Here is a 21527-nt window from a genome sequence, read left to right on the forward strand (position 1 = left end):
ACCAGTTACATACAGAATGATAAAATAGGTATTGCTTACTTGCCCGTACCTATACTTCTATGAGAAAGCAGAAATCCTTTCTAGAAGGGTAGGTACAGACAAGTATGCAATACTATTAAATATGATACATGAGCTAATTGGAGGAATAATAATGATGAAATAACTTTTGCTGCAACTCTTGGAAGACTTGGATTGTTACTGTGGTGCTCCCCTAAAGTAGGAGCATGTGTTATACGGACATAAAAAGTGGTTCAGAACATCAAGAATTTGAGAACCTTGGGAAAAATCAGTACCTAACCATAAAAGATTCACTATATAAGAGGGGAAAAAATCTTACCATTTGAGAGAAAAGGAGGCAATCCCAGTCTAGGTCAGGGTCTAATCCTTAAGGACAGAAAACATGTTTTTAAATTTCATTGCTACCATGTTCTAGGTAAAAAGCATTTGAAAAGTTAAATTTCCTAAGGCTTCTTAAGCCTCATCTATTAATGGTATAAATAACCATATAGTAGGTACATAGATCCCACCTTTAGAGTGGAGACATTTATTGCCCAATTGTCAGGAATATTGCCTGCTGACAGCTCGTGGATTTGAAAACACCCAGAAAGGTGTTTTCAGCCAAAAGATGCCCTATCAAAGCTGATGCCTACCAACGAGGCAGCCCATTAACCAAGTCACTGGGGGGAGCCAAAGGCATAGCTACCTCGATGTGGGACAGGTCTAAAGAGCCTTCCCAGCTTCTGAACTCTACATGAGATCAGCTAGTATCTTCATTATCCCTCAATATTATTTCATTCTATTATCATTCCATCATCATTATTAGTTAATCATTACTTCATTATATTTTAATTTATCCTTCTGACCAATCTTGCATTGTTCCTTTCTTCATAGGTGTTATAGAGGCCACTTTCTAATACACTTTCTACACACAGTTTTCCATTTGAATGTTTCCTAGTGAATCTCACTTAATGGAGTTGGTGCCTGGAGTGATCATAGAATAAGCAAACCCCAAGGTAGAATATAGAGGCCACTTTCTGATACAATTTCTACACACAGTTTTCCATTTGAATGTTTCCTAGTGAATCTCATTTAATGGCACCAGTGCCCGGAATGATCATAGAATAAGCCAGCCCCAAAGGAGAATTCTGGAGCTCTACCATCTGCTGTGGTAAGTGGAAAGCTAATTGACTCTGGGATGCTCTATTGGTGCAATTATAAAAACTTTCACTGGTGATGAACTAGAATGGATTACCTTGTATGGGAATGCCCTAGCCATGCAATGACTCAGGGAACTCATAATATCAAGGACAATGGAGTCAGATGACTATTTTTATAATTTTTTATGGGTACATAGTAGGTATCTATATGTATTGGGTACATGAGATGGTTTGGTAAAGGCATGTAATGCATAATAATCACAGCATGGAAAATGGGGTAACCATTCCCTCAAGCATTTACTAGTTTTGTTAAAAATAATCTAAGTATACTCTTTTAGTTATTTTTGAATGTACAATTAAATTATTTTAACTATAGCCACCCTGTTTTGCTATCAAATACTAGGTCTTATTCACTCTTTCTAACATTTTTTGTACCCATTAACCATATCTACCTTTTCCCACTTCCCCACTGCCCTTCCCAGACTCTGGTAACCATAAATATACTCTCTATCCCCATGAGTTCAATTGCTTTGATTTTTAGATTCCAGAAATAAATGAGAACATGTGATGTTGTCTTTCTGTGCCTGGCTTATTTCACACACCATAATAAACTTCAGTTCCATCCATGTTGTTGCAAATGACAGGATCTCCTTCTTTTTATGGTTAAATCATACTCCATTGTGTATAAATACCATATTTTATTTATCCATTCATCTGTTGATGGACACAGGTTGCTTTCAAATCTTGTCTGTTGTTAACAGAGCTGCAATAAACATGAGAGTGCAAATAACTCTTTGATATACTGATGTCCTTTCTTTTGAGTATATTGCCAGCAGTACAGTTGCTAGATAATATAGTAGTTGTATTTCTAGTTTTTTTGAGGAACCCCAGAGTTGTTCTCCATAGTGGTTACACTAATTTACATTCCCACCAACAGTATACAAGGCTTCCCTTTTCTACACATCCTCTCCAGCATTTGTTATTGCCTGTCTGGGTTAAAAGCCATTTGAACTGGGATGAGATGATATCACATCATGGTTTTGATTTGCATTTCTCTGATGATCAATGATGTTGAGCACCTTTTCATATTTCTTTGTCATTTGTATGTCTTCTTTTGACAAATGTCTATTCAAATCTTTTGCCCACTTTTAAATCATATCATTATATTTTTTCCTATAGAGTTGTTTGAGGTCCTCATATATCTGAAATCAGATGACTACTGTTCAGTAGCATTGATGCATTAGAAAACCCCAAGGAAAGGTTCAGGTTAATATGCTAGCAATTTAAGGTTAAGTGTGAAAATGAGAGTACCTACTACACAACTTATAAAAAAGGTTTTTATCTTTTCCATCCTGAGGTCAAAAAAGCAAGATTAAGATGAAGACTGAATCATAAGAATAGCAAAGAAAGATGAATTCTCAGCCCCAGCAAGTCCACTGTGCCAAGTCCAACACCCTAGTTAGGAAGGAGTAGGGCACAGAGACGTGGAGTGGGGGATTCTGGGTCAATACACTAAAAATTCTAGAAATCTAAGATTTCCATGAAGCATCTGGGCACGCAAAAATGTCCCACTTTTTTTCTCTCACCACCGCTCCTACTGTTTGGAGAACAGGTAGAGGATTTGCCTTGTAAGATAATCTATGCCTGCTCAGGATCTATGCCTGCCTTATTTCTTAGATGCCAGATATATACCTGGGATTGAGATATAAAACAAGATAACCTGGATATGGAAGCCCTGGGCTTCCTGAAAGATAAAATGGATTATGCCCAGAAGAAGCTGCAGGACCCAGAGCACATGTGCTACCAGTAACCAGCAGAGTAACTATAATACCATATCTTCATGACACAGGATCAAAGGGGAAAAAAAGGCAGGTACTGGGTAGAAAGCTGGATGGGGATAAGTTTATTGATAGGAGAACACTCTGCTATGCCACCAGATTTTAAATCTCTGACATGGACCCTGTGAAACTGTGCTGTTATTCTATTAAGATGGCTCTTGTAAACTTAGACAGAGATCCTCCGTGCCAAGGGAAGGAGAAATGACAGGACCGTGGAAGGTGTAAAAGATGCAGAATATGTAGAAGGGGGAATTAAAAGACTCATAGAACAGGGAAAAACACTAAGTTAGTCATTTAGTCACCGCTGTTAGAGTGGAATCATATAAAGGTCAGGTAATAGGTGGAATGTTGGTCCATATCTAGCTCATAGTGGTCCACTAGGTACATAAACCCAACCAGTGCTTATTTCCTAGTTTCCAAAGGTAAAATGGCAATGGACATTCTTGATAATTCACACAACTTTTCACATTACATCCTGATCTATGGGGCCAGAACTATTGGAAAGAGTAGGAAAATCAAGTAAAAACCTCTAAATTTGCCTTTTTATCCCCAACCAAGATAGTAACTTAGAAACAATATCACATCCCAAAAGAAATATCAGAGATTTGTAAACTCCTGCAGACCTAAAAGATAAATGTGGTAGTTTGCATTTAATTCCCCACTTACTCCCTATAAAATATCAGATGCATACCAGAGGATTAAAGTAGACTACCCAAAACTCAACCAAGTAGCACCTCTTATTACAGCTGCTTTGATGAATATGGTAGGTGTGTAAAAGCAAATTAACATGGACTCAAATGTATACACCCATTTATCTAGTAAACACTTTCTTTTTTATCCCTAGTAAGAAGGGGAACAATACATTGTTTATAATCACATAAGATGGATAAGAGTTTACATATTTATTTTTGCCCAGGTTATGCTTAACATTCTTTCTCTCTCTCATATTACAGTACAAAAAGGATTTTGACTATCTTATTCTATGGAACTTTATATTGACTCAGTATATCAACAATATAACGTCAATGACATATGAGTAAAATGTGGAAGCATGCTAGGGGTCACTGTAAGACACATTAGATTCAGAAAGTGGGCAATACAGCCTATGACAATTTGGGAATCTTTGAAGTTATGCTTGCCTAGAACATACCAGGAAATTTTATGCAAAATAAAGGGAAATTGCTTTTCTCACCACTAAGAATAAAACATATCTGTCTGGTAGCATCTTTGGCATCTGGAAGCAGCGTATTCCACACCTGGAAGTACTGCTATGATTCATAAGAATGGAAGAATAGCATCTGGTTTTCTTCTATCAGTACTGATCTGCTTACCAAACACTTGCTTGACCACAATCTTGATATTCTCTTCTAAACAAGCCTTTTTAGTCTTCACAGCCTGGTCAGGCTGATAATTTTGTAAATCCTTAAGTTATGCTCCCCTTTTCATTATAAATTCTGTCTTTAATTCATTTCTTTCTTCTCATGTTTTACTATAAGCAGTCAAGAGAAGACATGGAGCAGCCTGAACACTTTGCTTGGAGATTTCTTTCACCAAATATACTAGCTTATTGCTCTTAAATTCTGCCCCCTACATAGTACTAGGACACAAACACAATTTGGTCAAGTTCTTTGCCACTTTGTAGCAAGCACGGCTTTTCTTTCAGTTTCCAATAAGATATTCCTTATTTCTGTCTGAGACCTCATCAGAATTGCCTCTTCTGTCCATATTTCTGCCAGAATTCTGATTATGAACCCGTGATAATCTCTAAGAAGAACAACATTCTCTCTATAGCTCTCCTCTTCTTCTGAGCCCTCAACATAATTACTCTTAATGCTTCATTCCTGGCAACCTAGGCATTTTCTACTATACACTTCAAAATTGTCCCAGCCTCTACCTATTATCGAATTTAAAGGTCATTTACACATTTTCATATATTTAGTATAACAGCACCCACTCCCTGTACTAATTTTTGTCTTTCTAATCTGTTTGTGCTGCTATAACAAAATGTATGAGACTAAGTAATTTATAAAGAACCAAAATTTATTTATTACAGTTTTGGAGGCTGGAAAGTTCAAAATCTAATGACTGGAATTCAGTATCCATTATCTGCTAAGGCTATATAGCCTCATGAACAGTGGCAAATGCCTTGGCTAATTGGTCAGTCATCTGAAAAGAGAAAGTCTGAAAGATCAGGGACAAGGAAGTCTGGGAAAAATTATATGAATAGACTATGGAACTGAGGCTTTGGTGTGACTATCTTAGTATTGCATATTTATAGCTACCAGAAATCATCTACCACAAGAGAAGGTTTAAATAACTAAGAAGTCAGAATGACTCAGCAAGTTGACTTCAGCCAATCATTATCACTGTTCATCCCAGTGCTGGTAAAATAGACACATAAATGGAGTAAATGTAAGGTCAGGGATGGAAACCATCCATGGTCTCAACAGCATGGACTCCCACTGATCAAAGCTGATGTAACCACCTCTGCTTCTAAATATCACACTTGCCACACCAGAAAGAATTCACCACTGAGTCCCTTACATAGCATCATTCCTTAAGCCACTGTTTCTACCATTTATGGGTCAGTGATTCATCTTTCCCGGAATAGACACATACCCTAGGTTTGGGCCTGTATTTCAAATCTGCAAAGTCTCGTCCAATACTGCTACCCAACAGCTCACAACTACGAGCTAAAGATCAGTTGGTCCAACTTTGATGTCTATGCATTATTAACAAAGAAAGAATACAGTATTGGACAAACCCAATTTTCTAGCAATATAAGGGGCATAAGCTGGAATCCCTTCTTTATTATGTGTGTGAGATTCTATCACAACTAATTCATTTTGATAAATGACTAGATATTTTGCATAAATTACTTTTGCTTTTGGAAACCCACAGAAGGAAGAGAATTAAAACATTTTCATAAATGATGGAAAGAGAATATCAAATATTATGTCTTTGTTTTACTTTCTTAACTTTAGGAGAAGTGACATATTCATTTAATAAGAAACCTGTTAGGGGCATTAAGAGGTAGTCACAATTACCATTTTCTGAGACACACTCTGGGAGAAAGGCACTTATATTATATGTGGTTTAGGCATTAAAGGCAGCCATGGGTCTCATGGATGTGTTTACTCATTAATAGTATTATCATAATAGCTAAAAATACATAGCATCTACTAGGTACTATACATATATATTCCTAAACCATATTGAAAGCTCCACGCATTCAGCAATTGCATTCAATTGCTTTAGTTATTCTTGAATTATACTTCCACATTTGACATTTTGTTTGTAGTGAATATCTGTTATTTTGATAATATTGTTATAGTTTCATATTTGGTATTTTAATAATGCATAGGTTTCATTATTCCCTTTACATTTCTCCATTACAAAAGCAACAGCATATCTGGTGACTCAGTTTAAAATGGAATACATGAATAATGTTTATTTGCAGATTGACTACTCAATTTGATGTGCGGTTCTTCCCAAGGTGAGTCGCTAACTCTCATGTCATCAACCCCGAACTTTCTTAATATTTTCTGAGAGAAACTATGTGAGTTCCTTGGTCTTCTTTCAAGAAAGTAAAATTATTTCCACAGAGAAGAAACAATCATTTTCTAAGCAATAAGGTATTGAACTACTTTGGCTGAGTAAATAACTCTGTTTGCTTCAGGGCACATTCAGAGAAATTTCCAATTCTTGTCATGGATTATGACATGTTTTCCCCTTGATAAGACAACAGAAATGTGTATTGGACATTTAAGCAGATTTTAATGTGGAAGTTCTCAACATGCTGATTTTCCCAGGGCTGCTGCTGGGTAAGCTCAACTACCTTCTTCATTGTTTAAAGGTGAAGAATCTCATTGCTTATGAGATTATTTTTATTTCATTTATTTCCTCTTTTCTCTTCCTACTCTACGCTTTCATACGATTTTAAACTTCAGAATCATACTAGTGCAAATTAAACTCAGATTTTGAAGTCTCTCCCAAACCACAGTCTCCCATTTATGATGTGTTCAGCAGACATGTAATGAGATGCCTTGGCAACATTTTAAAACAGAACTCTTTACTCTCCCTCCAGATCAATCTTCCCTCTTGCCTTCCCATCACCTTTGGATCTCTCTCTCCATTCATTCAGTCTTCTTTTCACTCTCTATTAAATTCCTGAACTCTGCTCTCAGATGATCATTTATGATAGAACATCTCTCCTCATTTATTCTCATGAGAATGTAAACTTTAAAACTTTTGTCTGCTAAACCCATTTGTTGCCAATTTCTGGAACAGCGTCTGACACATGGTAAGCAAGTAATAGGTATGTATGCAAGAAATTAATGAATCTCAAGCTCAAAAGCCTTTAGTGGTTTCCTATTAAAAAACAAATTTACCTTGGCATTCAAATCTTTTATAATGTTTATAATTATATTCTGGTAGTATATAGAAGCTATGATTATAATGATAATGAAGATTGAATAATAATTTAAATAAATCATTATTAGAAAAAACTAATCTTTAACCGATTAGTTGTACAAAGTGTTTTGAACTTTGTTAATTAGGAAAAAAACTAGACAAACTGTGTACTAGGCAATGTGCTAAGATACTTTTTTACTAGTGTACAACTTGATGACGTGAGTTTTATTGTTTGTATTTTTTCAGATTAAAACACAGACTTAGAAGATGTGACTTGCCCATAGTCACCCAAGTAGTAAAAAGAATAGAGCTGAGGTTTAAAATGTTTTTAATCTATCATTGTTTTACTGTGCAACTTCTCATTTTCTTTATATAGAAGAGAATCAATATTATAAGTTCTAAAAAATTAACATTTCATAGAATTCTCTTGATAGGAACAGTCCACTTGCAAATAGAGAGTTTTCTCTCTTAGGGGATGAAGGTTTTCATCTCTTTTGGAAGATCTGAGGGATTCTGTGAGCCCCAGAACAGTGCCTTATCTGCAGCTGTGAATTGGAACCTGGTGTGAGAGCCCTGACTGTAAACCTTAGAACAAACAAAAGACAGCCCTCCATCCCTCAGGGTCATAAAAACAAGGAAGCATTTGATGGAGTTCATAAATATACAGAATACTTCCATTTTCATATAATTGCTGCACCTGTCCAGGGACACTTTCTTAATCCAAATGGGAGCTACCCAGTGAGCAAGGAACTGCCTCTCACCCTGGCATTTCATCTCCTCAACACCTTTCACCCCTCCCTGCTTCTTTGGTGGATGGATCAAGAAGCCTGCTGGAGCTTGAGAGTCCTGGAGAAGCTGCCTCTTCCTTGACCCCATCACTACTCTGTACACAGCTGGATCTCTTGGAAATTACCAACCCTGGAGAGAAGTGTCTTTGACTTCTCTCCTGGCCCACAGAGGAAACTTAAAGTAAAAAACATTTTAATATATTTTCCTCTTTCTTTCAGCCTTTGTGATAGCCATCTAGTCCACAGAGGCTAAATGCATGTGGAAGGGGAAATACATCGTCTCTGCATGTGCTCCTCTGACATTTTGATAAGAGCACAGGGATGGGAAGGTGACACATCCCTTAAGCTACCCTTTTAAAGACATACTTTTTCAGGGCTCTCAGAAAGCTCAGTGGGAACCTTTCAATCAGCTGTGGAACTTAAAAGAATTGTAAGAATAACTAGACCCACAGAAACATACTTGTCATGTGTGGCTATAATGTCTCTATAACTTAATATATACTTACATTTAGCTTTTTAATAATTCTGCAATTTCAATTTAAAGAAAATGCTATTTTTAACTTAAATTCTTATTAAGGGATATTTATCTTGGTTTATTTGCTTGTTTATAGAGTTTGAATTTTAGGCATGAAAAGAATTGTAAAGATAATTGATATGATTATTTTACATTATTACATAATATAATAATTATTACATAATATGGAGACTTACTCAGACCTCAGCATGAAAAAGTACGTCATCAGGGCTGTTTCAGAGAAAGCATGGCCATGGGGAGGGTCTGGCTCCTTCCCCTTGTACTTTGTCCACAAGATGCTCTTTGCAAAGCCCACTTTGAATATTGTTGAGTTGATCCAAACTGTTCTGGAGAAAGGCACAGAGGAATGAAGTGGTTACTAAGGCCACGTCACTTGTTGGTGGCAGAACAAACTAAAACGTAAGCTCTTGATTTTCATTTCTGGCTTTGAGGTTAATTCAATTCCTTATATCTAGGGGAAAGAAAAAAAATACTTAAAATGGAGATGGCTGAAAAGAACACAAACTTTAAAATTTTCCCAAAGGAAGGGCTGTAAACAACTATCTTATGACAGAAAAAAGGCTTCACATTCACAAATAGGAAAGTATTAAACCACAGTGAAACGTCCTACTGATGACGGGCATTTGTCCTTCTTTGGTAACTTTGGTCCTGATTTGTATATTCTCCCTGGCACAGTGACCCCACCTTACACTCGTCCTCTGAGTCCTACAATGCACTGAGATGCTCACGGCTGAGAATACTTAACCTGCTGCTGCTTTGCAGCTGCCCCAACCAATATTTGTCAAGGTCGTTGTTTTGGGGGAATAGCCATGGAACTCCAGGCACATATGTGCCAAGGGAAAACGGCATGAACATGGGAGGCAGGTAAATCAGTCCTTTGAGACAGAAACAAGACTTTCTTGCTGTCACCCAGGATGTGCTCCTTGGCACTGAGCTGGGCATCTTAACCAGACAGGAGGAAATGCTCGTATGCATTACATAGAAAAAGCACAATTTTAGTATGTGTAAGAAAATGTTCTTCCAACATCCTCTTTGTCTCCCTGCCATCAGCTTCTCCAAGTCCATGTTTTTTTCTGCTCAAAATAATTATCCTTTTTTCTATTTTGTTTTAACCTAAAGTTCTGCGTTGGTTTTTTTGTGCTTCTCCCCAGTATCTTCCTACTTATTTGTTTGTTCTCCTTTCATTCTTTCGTCTTGTATATTCCCCCCGCTTTTTTCCTCTTTCTTCTTTTTCTTTTTATTTATATTTATCTTTTCTTTCGTTCTCCCTTTCCTCTTTCCCTCTCTCTTCTTTCTTTTCCCCATTCTTCCCCTTTGCTGTTTCTTTTAATTTTTTTTTCATTTTTAGTCTTTCATTGTTTCTACCTTGTTTCACTGTCCTTTTCTTATTTCTCATCCTTCATCCTTTTTTTCTGTTTTTCCTGCTATATGTCTGACTTTCCTTTTCTTCCTCCCGTCTTCTTGTCTGCTCTCCTTCCTTCTCATTTCTTTCCTTTTTACTTCCTAATTTTTCTTCTTTCCTCCTCCTACCTTAACATATGATCTCCTTTCTTCCTGTCTTACTTCGATTCCCCAAAAGTAAACCATGAGAAAGAAATCTGAGTGCAAGTAGTCCATTTAATGGTGATCTAGCAGTAGAGAAGTGAAAGTGGGTGTCCAGGAAAGCCAAGAGAAAGTCCGTTGATTGGAATATTTCTACTGTGGATGATGAGCTCTTTCCACTCAGAGTTATCCACTTAGGGGTAAAGAAATGGGGATATTCATTTACATACTTGAAATTCTATAAATGGAGGGTCCCTTCTTTGTCTATAATTCTTATTCTTTCTAAACTGCACAGTGTGGAGTACAGACATGTCCATGTTCAAAGAATGACTTCAAACAGAGAAACAAGGGGAGCCCCAGCATGGGTGAGAATTATCTGGGCTGACCTCCTGCATATGCCAGGTTAATAAGAATGGGTAATTTCAGCATTTAATATGCCTCTTTCCTTCCATCATTCTTTATCCTTTCTTTCTTTCCTTCTTTCATTAAACAACTATCGAGTGTTCACAATAGGCCAGGTACTGTGAATGAATGTAGGAACAGGTAAATAAGCATGGTCCCAGCCTTTTTACAGATTACACGCCTAGTCTGTTGAAACTGGTGAAAATAATTATTAATCACATAGTCATAAAACAAATGTCAAATGGGAACTGCAATATGCACAAAAAGGAGAGACTCACAGGGTTATCAGAGTTGATGCTATAGGATGTGGTCTATTAGGTAAGGATGCCTGAGGTAGTAATTTGAACTGAACTGTAAAAGGCAACTATGAATTACCTCGAAGAACAGGGGGTGTGAAGAGCCTTCAAGGGCCAGAGAACAGTCAGTAAAGAGAATACGGTTGGTAAAATACTGAAGAGCATCTGAAAGGGCAGTTTGGCTGGGACAGAGAGTAAGAGACGAGGCAGCACAGTTTAAGCTGGAGCCAAGCTATCCAGAGAACTGCTTTGAAAGTGAGTATAGCCATGTCATTTCTGTGTCTGAAAAACACTCTAGTGGAGGACTGTTACTCACATAAGTGCTTCTTAAACCTTTCTACTTATATTCCCCTTAAAAGTAGAAGACAAGAAGAAGGTATTCTTATTTATCTAACAGATCGTACTTGGAAATTATTTTTAACATTCTTTCCATATTTTATTTTAAAAATTTGTACCAACTTAATGTACGGTATATTTCCACGTACCAAACTAATATATATCAACCTTGCTAATGATTTAAATACTAAACTACATTTAATTTTGAAATGTTGATACGGGTAAAACCCCAGGCAACATAACCGGTAGCTATCTTTTTTATTAAGTATAATGGTTAAAAGTTCAAGTTTTAAAGGAAATAGGGAAGAAAAGATCAAGCACAGGCTTTTTCCTTACTGGTTGGATGGCCTTGGGCAGCTTCATTAAACTTTCTGTGACCTGGTACATCCTCCCTCATCAAAATTACCTAACTCAGAGAGAGGCTGTAAGAATTTAATCGGAGCATGTAGCATCTGGCACAGATCCAGGCCATTAGCACTCTGTTTATGAAGCTGACTATTGTTATTATGATATCACAGCATTATTATTGTATAGTAACTATTGTTACTGCTATTTTTATTATTGTAATTAATTTCAGTCATAGTTATAGGACGGGGCATCAAGTGAATAGGAGCATACTAGCAAGCCAAAGGAGGAAATGGAGGCTCAATTTTCTGAGAGTTCATGTTCCTACACAAGGAGATGTCCTCACATTGCTTCTAACCCAGTGTCTAATGGGCCTAGACATACATTGCCTTAGGGCCCAAAGGTGCTGAATCCCAACAAAGCTGGTGCTGAGCAGACAGTGGGATGAATTGCCCCCGGCACAGCTTGCACTAATAGAGAGCACTGGTAGGCTGAGAGGAAGCGGGGAGCAGAGGGAGAATGCATTAATGATGAACCTCCGGCAGAGAGGGGAGAGATCAGTCAAAGATTAGCTGAACTGATGATCTTGCATAGGAAGGCCGGTTGTGAGAGGTTAATGGAACATTAAAAGAAGAGAGAACTCCAAAGACAGCTGGCTGCTGCCTGGGATGGTGGCTTTGTGTCATCAGATTCCAAACTACCATGCACAACAGACAGCCACAGCTGGGAGTAGAGTTATGACCCCAGCCCTGCAGAGTTTGCTGAGAGGGCAGTTAATATTGGCATGCAGGATCTAGGCTCTGAGAAACAATGTGCTAATTCTTCAGATCCTGTGCCACTTTTCCTCATTCCCATTTTTGAGTGACAAGCATCCACTACGATGGAAACCCACTAGGATATACATTAAAGAAAACGTTCTCAGGTCTTTTGCTCAGTCTATTCCTACATCCCCTATGTCTAAGGCCTAAAGTCCTCAACATTGATTCTAAAGGAAAGTGAGGAAGGTTTTGTGTTCCCTGAAATTAATTTATTTATCATAGACTTTTCGGTCATGAAAAGAAATAATTCTCAAACTTTGCTTTGACCCCTTGCAACTGATGTGTCAGATAGCTCTACCCTGGGCATGATAAACTCCAATACAGAGTAAGTGTGCCTTTGCTGCCTGTCAGCTGCCAGCTTCCACTTCCTCTCCACAAGACAAATGCATATGAAGACCATGTGCACTCGTCAGGCCTCATTTAGGTGAGGATTAAACGGATCAAAAGTAGACTAATTTAGATGATTGTTCTCTGAAAATTAAAACTGAGCTAGAAGTACAAAAATACTCAGAATGTTTGAGATTTCATTATATTAATATCTCAGTGGAGATCAGACTATACCTACTAATAGATCACTTTTGTGCTTTTTGCTTCATATCTTCATCTGTTTCTGCAAATTTTAAAGCCAGATTCTCCACTCTCCTAGGAAATTGTGAGTTGTCAATATAATTTCAAGGATATTTTGGCCTACAGTCAAGGAAAGCAAGATAATGAATAATTCTCAAGACACTAAATATAATTCCACATTCCTTTCTCACCTCTAAGAAAGTATATCTAAATTCAAGTAGGTGACGAACAATTTCAGGAACAATTTTGATTCTATTGTTGCTCATTTTTAGAAGATTTTCCTAAGCTTCATTATTTGATTATTATGACAAAAATAAATTAAAAACAACTTATAATTGATTATAATAAATCCATGGGAAGTTACTTTTAGAGAGAAACGCAATAATTCTTTCCATCCTTGCATGTACACACCACTGCAATTTGGTTGTGGCACCCTACCCATCAAGAAAATGAATTCACTTCTCTAACCTGTGAATCTACGCTTAGTCATGTGACATTTTGGCCAACATGATATTAGCAAATTATACGTAGGCAGAGACTCAAAAGGTGTTTGCACACTGCGGCTTAACCTCTTTTGTTTATAGTGGGAACACCAAAACCAAGATGAGAATGCGCCTGACTTAGCCAGATGGAAATGGAGAAAACAGAACAGAGAAGCCCTAGCTGAACCCTAACAAAGGCTACGCACATGGATGTTTTCATTATGGATCATCCAGTCACGACTGAGTCCATGAACAATTACAATGTCAAAATTGTCTCATTAATTTTTTGCAGGTTTCTGAAAACAGAATAAAAAATACCTGACTGAATCTAGCCGAAACAGAAGATGCAGGTTATTGTTTTACTTTTTCTTTTGGGGTGGCTTTTCATATTAGTAATAGATAATTCACACAGAAGTTAATGCCAGAACTTGGAATGTATGGTAACAAAAGATTAAAGTATATTGCATTGCCTTTAAAATTCATTGCATTGGATTAAAGTGCATTGCATTTGCCACTGGGTGGCAAAATGAAGCTGGTAAGGAAGTGGTCAGTGAAGGCTGGACAAATTCCAAACTGCTATTTGAGGCTGCAAAAATGGCAACCCATGTTGCGTGATGAAGAGACTGTTGTCTATATTGTTCTTAGGCGTAGCCATGGAAGACTGCTTAAAAAGACGCCCCTCCACCCCCATCAATTCTACCCATCTCTCGCACCGACGGTCCTTTTTTACATCAAAAGCTGGAGTCTAACTCCCTTCCTCTTGAATTTTTCCAGCTCTGTATGTTAGGTTATAGGAAGGGAGAGAAGTAAGCTAAAGAAGATACTGCTCAATTTGCAAGCAGAGTTTAAAGAAAATATCAGGGCCCAGGATTTGCTAAACTATTCACAAATCTGTTCTCTCCAAACAGGGAAAAAAAAAAAAAAAAAGGTTCTAAGAGTAAGAAATCACCTGAAAATTAAAGACCAAATCAGTGTTGTGGTTGTAAAATCTTTTCAGGATGAACACACTTGATTCAGGTAAGTGTCATCTGATTCTCAAAGACGTTAGGGTTTCTCAACTTTGTTTCACAGAGCTCCGCCTTCCTGAGCCCAGTGGGATTCGAAGTGTTGAGTTGGGCAGAGTAGAGACGGACAACCAAGTGAACTGGGAGCTGGCCCTTCACTCTGCTCCAAGGAGAAAAGTTCTGTCTTTTTCTGTTATTATATTTGGTTTCCACGTATGTTTTTGATGGAACAGTGTTTTCCAAAGCCAGTAAGAATCATGTAAAAAAAAAAAAGTCCTGGAAAAACCTCTAGTAAAGAGCAGAATGTGCGTTTAAACCTAGGTCACTTGGATTCCAAAGGCCATACTCTTCCTTTCAGGTCATGTTGCTTAAAGGATGGTTGAGGGGTTTTGAGGTTATAGAGTCTTCCTTGCCCGTTGTATGAAGTGTATCCACTATGTACGTATTTCTTGAACTGGAAACTGACAGTCCATATGGCAACAATATAGTATATGTAAAATCTGGATTGTTCTGCAAGATTTTAGTTGGACAGTTGTATTATCCGATCCTTAAGAAATACTACTAACAGATCATATCATCTAAGCAGGATTGTACAGAAGAGACATTTCAGAACTTTGTAAATCAGTTCGCCAATTGATTTATTAATTATTTAACAAATTAATTATTGAAATTAAGGTCCTATGCTAAAAACTGGGGAACAGGAAAAAAACAACCAAATCTTGTTTTGGCTTCCAGGAACTTCTAGTTCAGAAGGTGAGGCAGAGAAGGTTTTATCTATGCAAAAAAATATCATGTCTAAAAGGAAGACACTTGAATAGAAAACTTTGTCCACTAAATTGTTGGAGCCCATGCTTTCCTGAACCATGGGCATGTGGATCAAGAACATAGTGGCTCACGCCTGTAATCCCGGCACTCTGGGAGGCCGAGGAGGGCGGATCACGAGGTCAGGAGATGGAGACCATCCTGGCAACACGGTGAAACCCCACCTCTACTAAAAATACAAAAAATTATCCGGGCGTGATTGCAGCGTCTGTAATCCCAGCTACTCAGGAGACTGAGGCAGAAGAATGGCGTGAACCCGGGAGACGGAGGTTGCAGTGCGCCAAGATCACACCACTGCACTCCAGCCTGGGACGACAGAGCAAGGCTCTGTCTCAAAAAAGGAAAAAAAAAGAACACCATTTAGTATCCCTTACTGTGGATATATCCTATTTAGAAAATATCATAATTAAATGGTGTTTCTAGTTTCAGAAAATATAAAATAAATCGTGTTATATAAACTCAGTTTTCTTATCACAAAAGGAGATGTTTCTTTCCTCACATCCAGAGGAATAAAATATAAAAATATAAACTTAAGGGCCTAAGAGGTACCAAATGATTTTGATTGTTATTTTATTTTCAAGTGTGAAAGAGACCCTGGGCACTTCTGCCCCAGGCATCCTGACTCATGATTCAGTCATCCTCTTCACTTGGCGAAGTGCTCATAAGCTAAAATAATTTACAGGTGCTAAAGCCATGTCATATGGGGCTGAACAGGTGAAGCACTTCAGGGGATCCCAGAAAAAATGGTTTTCAGTGCAAGTTAGCTTCCATATCTTCTGTCCTACCAGCATTCCAGTTACCTCAAGCCTTACAAGTAAGGGTTTACATAGATTGGGGCAAATATTGAGTTTTTCCTAGTGAGCATCTTTATTGTTAACATAGTTTGGTAGTTTTCCAGCAAGACAACTACATAAATCATTCTGTCTATTTCTGTTCTTGTGAAGGCATTCAGGGCACCTGGGTTTGCCCAGTAGCAGAAGACTTCACTTTAATTAAGGTCAAGATGGTGAGACACCAGACAAATTTATGAATTGTTACTCATACAGGTGCCTGACCACATTCACAATTAGAGGCATGAACACTACTGTTTCAAAGAGGGGTAGCTGATATATTTTATTATTTTTAAAATAGTGTGGCTGTCTTGACCATTGTGTAGATTCCCTGAAGTGTTAAATGGAATGGATAACCATCTTTACAAATGTGTGTGACTGGTTTTTCCTTAGTTACATGCAGAATATTAATTACATTTACAAGATCCTTTATAAGAAAGAATTCGATAAGACCTATTTCAGCAGAAATCAATTACTGATAATAATAGAATGGCCAAAAGTGATGGTAGTTATATTTAAAATTGTTTTATAAAATTTTCTCTATATGAAATCATTTAAAATTTCCAAACATTCTGTAAGCTAGGACTATTGTAATCCCCACTATCCAGACAGAAAACTAGTCTAGAAAGATTAAATAGTTTGATCAATATCACATAGTTAGAAAGGGTTTTAAATCCAGGATGCCTGGCAATATTGTTTATTGATGTGGTCCTTAGGCAAGCCATTTTAAATTTATTTTTTACCATACTCAAGAGAAAATAGAGAAAAATATGTTTTCTTCTTTCTCATTTATGATGTTAACATCTGTGGCAAAAGTTCCCATTTATCTTGAAATCTTCATTTGAAAGGGAAAAAGCACTTCTAGTAGATGACATTATAATATGGTTTAGAAAGCTCATTATATGAAAGAAAGCACAAAAGGTGAATTTGCGCTACAATCTGCTAGCCTGTTAAATAAATGTATAAAATAGAGCTTAAAATATGAGCCTAAAGTTAAATACCTTATGTTGCAAACAAACTTGTTGCGTCAGTGAAAATGCCCTCCTGTTCTCCCTTTTTCACTCCTGACACCACCCGTCTGTTCTTGCCAGCCAGGGGTTTTTCATCTTGCTGTCTTAGGAAGTGTTTTTTCAAGATCCTAAGATACCAATAAACCAAAGTCTGGCCAATGATTAAAGAAAGGTATTTTGACCTTCAGAAAATATATCTATGCTTTTTACATCCAAACTTTTACCTCTCACCTGCTACCCCCTAATTCATTTTCAGGTCTTTTCTTTCACCTAATTGAGTGGACAAAATAGAGTTAATAATAGCTAAAAGTGTATTTAACGCTTATTTCTGTTTCAAACACTTTCCATGTATTCTCATAGAATGCATTTCCATGTATCCATATATTATTTAATTTTCACAAATCTTAGGGGGTATGAAATGTTTTTATCATAATCCTTTTATAGATGAGAGAGATTAAGTTTATACAAAGGAAAAGATATTGAAAAGACATTTGAATGCACATAGTTTAATCTTGCTACTACATTCTGACCCATTCTGTAATATCATTTCAAGGACCAGTAATGCAGTACTCTCATCTAAGTTAAATATTGAGTCCATTTCAAACTTCGTGTAAGATGAACATCATCCTAATAATGTGGAAATGACACTGGGAATCATTTACTCTCAGGGATTTCATTTGCTTATATATAAAAAAAGTGGTTTGGGAAGATATTTGTGCTGATAATTGATGCAGGGAGTTTTATCTGAATCTAAATTATAATGTGTTGATAACATTTCCTCTCTTTTGAAATGTGATTCTCAATGAAATCTGGTTATAATCAGTCAGTTAGCAGCTTTGTGCTAAAAATACCATCCCTAATGCTTAGATTCACTTGTGGAACTTCAAGAATTCTGCCCCATTATGCCAAAAGTACACATATGCTGGTCAGACCCATATTTACATAAATTGAGTTCAATACATAAATGCTCCTCATATTTTTAATACTTTATTACAGTGGTCTTCCAGTTTTCTTTAGAAGTATAAATCAATATTAAAACAAAAATGTACATATGTGACATGCTTTTTCATTTGCAATGTTCCTTATTCAGGCAAAATTTAAATTTCGGTAGTACATCATCAGGAAATATATCATACCCAGTGTGCATTGGGTAGTAAGGCTCTGCCATATTGTGAAGTGATATAAGATACTTAGTAATATTTGTTTATTAATTGACTAATCGTGTTATAATGAGATAGCATCTGATTTTGCAAAACAATAAATATACATCCACTGTCTTTCTGATAAAATGGAGGCTGAGGCAGGAGAATGGCGTGAACTCGGGAGGCGGAGATTGCAGTCAGCCGAGATCACCCTAGTGTACTCCAGCCTGAGAGACAGAGCAAGACTCTGTCTCAAAAAAAAAAAAAAAAAAAGCAAGACAAAAAGACAAAGCTTATTCCCGCCTTATCACTCAAAGATAGAGCTTGACTGATTGAAGATGTTCAGGAACTGATTATATACGTGAGGGTAATTATAATGTGGGCTCTAATTATAAAACTAGCATGATGTGGCATTAGATTCCTGGGAGTCACTGAGTGGCCTCTCCAACAAAGGCCAGGTGCCTGGGGAGAAAAAACAAAAGCCGAGAATGGAGAACGTAAGTAAGAAGCAGAAATATTTTAGGAAAAATATTCCCTGCCCCTTTTCTCTCATAACCATACAACACTTTCCTTTTTTTGCTCTTCTCTCTTTCCTTCTACTTTGAAAAATTGAAGAAAGTGAAAAGGCAGAAAGAAAATAATAATTTAAAAATTTATTCTTATGCTTTTTAATCTGTTAGCTGTTTTTATTTTGTTTGTTTGTGTGAGCAGACTTTTATTACCCTGGGGCTATTCTTGTTGTCTTTCCCTTTTTGTAGACGTGGCAAATATTAAGTGAATAGTTGATGTGTAAAAAGAGCCAGAAAATATACTCCTTTTCATTACAGGGAATTAATCAGTTTAGCTTATTTGTTCCTTTGTAAGAGAATGGGAATTTGACATACTGGATAAAAGAACAGAATAATTTAGTACAAAGTTGATGAAAAAACAGAGAATATATTTAAAACATAAAGAAAAGAGGAGGAACAACCCAACTTCCCTCCAGGAAGGCAGTTAGCTTTTTTGCAAATATGAAAAAAATATATACCAATACTTCATATTTTACTTTTAAAATAATTAGTAGAATAAATTGCACAGGATTTAAAAATTCAACAACTGGCAAAACTGAAAATTATTTTGTGTTTTGGAAATGGTTTTGTGTTTACTCTTCGATTCAGCTAAAACATGTACATGACACATTTAATTCTTTGTATTTTAATGTTTATGTGTTAGTTCCTATATTTTTATTTTCTCAAACTTTCCATACTCAGGTGTTTGTTTCATTTCATAATTCCTGTTAAATTTTTTAAAACTTTATTAAAATCACAATGCTTATTTTTATCAATTTTATAATTTCCCTGTATAATAGTCCTATTATAATGCAGACTCACATATCCCTACCTCCCCTAATATTGATAGGTTTGTTGCAAAAAAAAATTGAGAGGGAGACACAATCTGCATTATGTAATTTTATATTTCACTTATAATATATTGTGTGGATCTACTTAGTATTGCAAAAAGGGCACATGGGTAAAATTGAGGAGCAACAACTACATTTTGCTGTGTTGTGTGCTCAACAAAAGTCTAGGCTCAGGAAATAGACTAGGTTCCAGTTCCAGTTCCAATATTTACTACAGAAGAAAATATGAACAATTGACATTACTTCTCTTTGCCCACGTGTGTGTGTCACCTTTAAATAGAGGTAATGAAACCTATCTGATCAGACTTGTTGTGAAGTTTGAACTGGTTAATATATGTAAATTGGTAAGAACAGTTTCTGGCACAAAAAAAATGCTCAAGAAAGTTAGCTATTATTACTATTTTGTGTCAGGATTATAATTAATAGTGATTACATTTTTAAAATAACAGTGTGAATTATGGCTAAGACTAGAAACAACCCTTCATCGATGACATATTCAGATACTAGTTTGCTCTCTTTGAATAATGAAACTAAAATGATTCTTCAAAAAGTCCTTCTTGTTAAACAGAAGTGAATGAAGCTAGCATTTTATGGGGTGACCTGAGGTAACATAGGACCTTACACCTGCTTGGGACTGAAAAATCATTTTATTGCTTAGATGAGGAAACTAAAGTAGTTAGAACTGGTAAAGGCAGCTTTGGAACAAATATTTTCTGACTTCCTGCTCTAGGATTTCTTCCACAATGTTTTGTAGTACGCTAAATAAGCTCTATGCCTCTTTGAAACATTCCCCTAGCTAGGACAGAAAAAAAAAAAAAAAGTTTAAGCTGAAAAAAATATCAAAGTGATTAGATATGAATTAGAAAGCAGTTCTAATTAAAGAATCAGAGGAAATTCATGCTGTTTTGAAGTGTAGTTTCGTATTTTTAGGTCTAGCTGGACAATACTCCAGTCATTCCATCCACCACATTTTGAAAAATTGTTTTTATTAGTTTCGTCTTTTCACTTGAATTAATAGCCTTGTTGTGCTAGGAATCTTTAGAGGGCCTGGTAGCCTTAGGCATTGTACAGCTAAACCATGGACTCACCCACTAAGTGATCCTCATGCCATTCAATAAGCATACTAAGTGGTTTCATTCATGCTATATGTAATCCTCCTAACAAATTTTATTATATGCATTTAACAAATGTGAAAATGTCGGCATTTGAAAGTTAAATAATTTGCCCAAAGCCAAGCAGCTAATAAGATACCTGTGCAGGATTTAATGCCAGTGTCTGTGGTTCCAAAGCCAGATCTCTTTCAAATATATAGCAAACAGCATAATTTCCTTTTTGTCAGTGTCAACTGGAATCAATGATCTTCTTTCTTTAGAGTTGCAAATAGCTATTTTCCTAGTCCCAGTCCTGAGGGCAGCCATGGCAGCAGTAGTGTCCTTGGGTGCCAAACGGAAAGGGAAGCACGTGATTTGAGAAAGCGCACTGCCTGGCCTTTCGAGAACCATGGACTGCCTATACTCAGCCATAAACGTTCATTTTCTCAGCCCTTGACTGCTTTATTTCTAACAAACCATTACATTTAGTCATGTTTTCCAGCAATATTCAAGTTTATAAGAGCATATTTATTTTACTGATATCCTGAGATTCAGAGTTTTCTTCACATTCAAGACTAAAATTCCCTGGATTCCTGACTACACCATTACCATTGCTATGAGGGGTGGATTGAGAAGTTCTGAATGGCCTCACACCACTCCGAATCTCAGTTTCAGTGTTTAGTGTTTCTTTGTTTTGTTTTGTTCATATT

Source organism: Theropithecus gelada, chromosome 14, assembly GCF_003255815.1.
Source record: "Theropithecus gelada isolate Dixy chromosome 14, Tgel_1.0, whole genome shotgun sequence".
In the NCBI taxonomy this organism is placed as follows: Eukaryota; Metazoa; Chordata; class Mammalia; order Primates; family Cercopithecidae; genus Theropithecus; species Theropithecus gelada.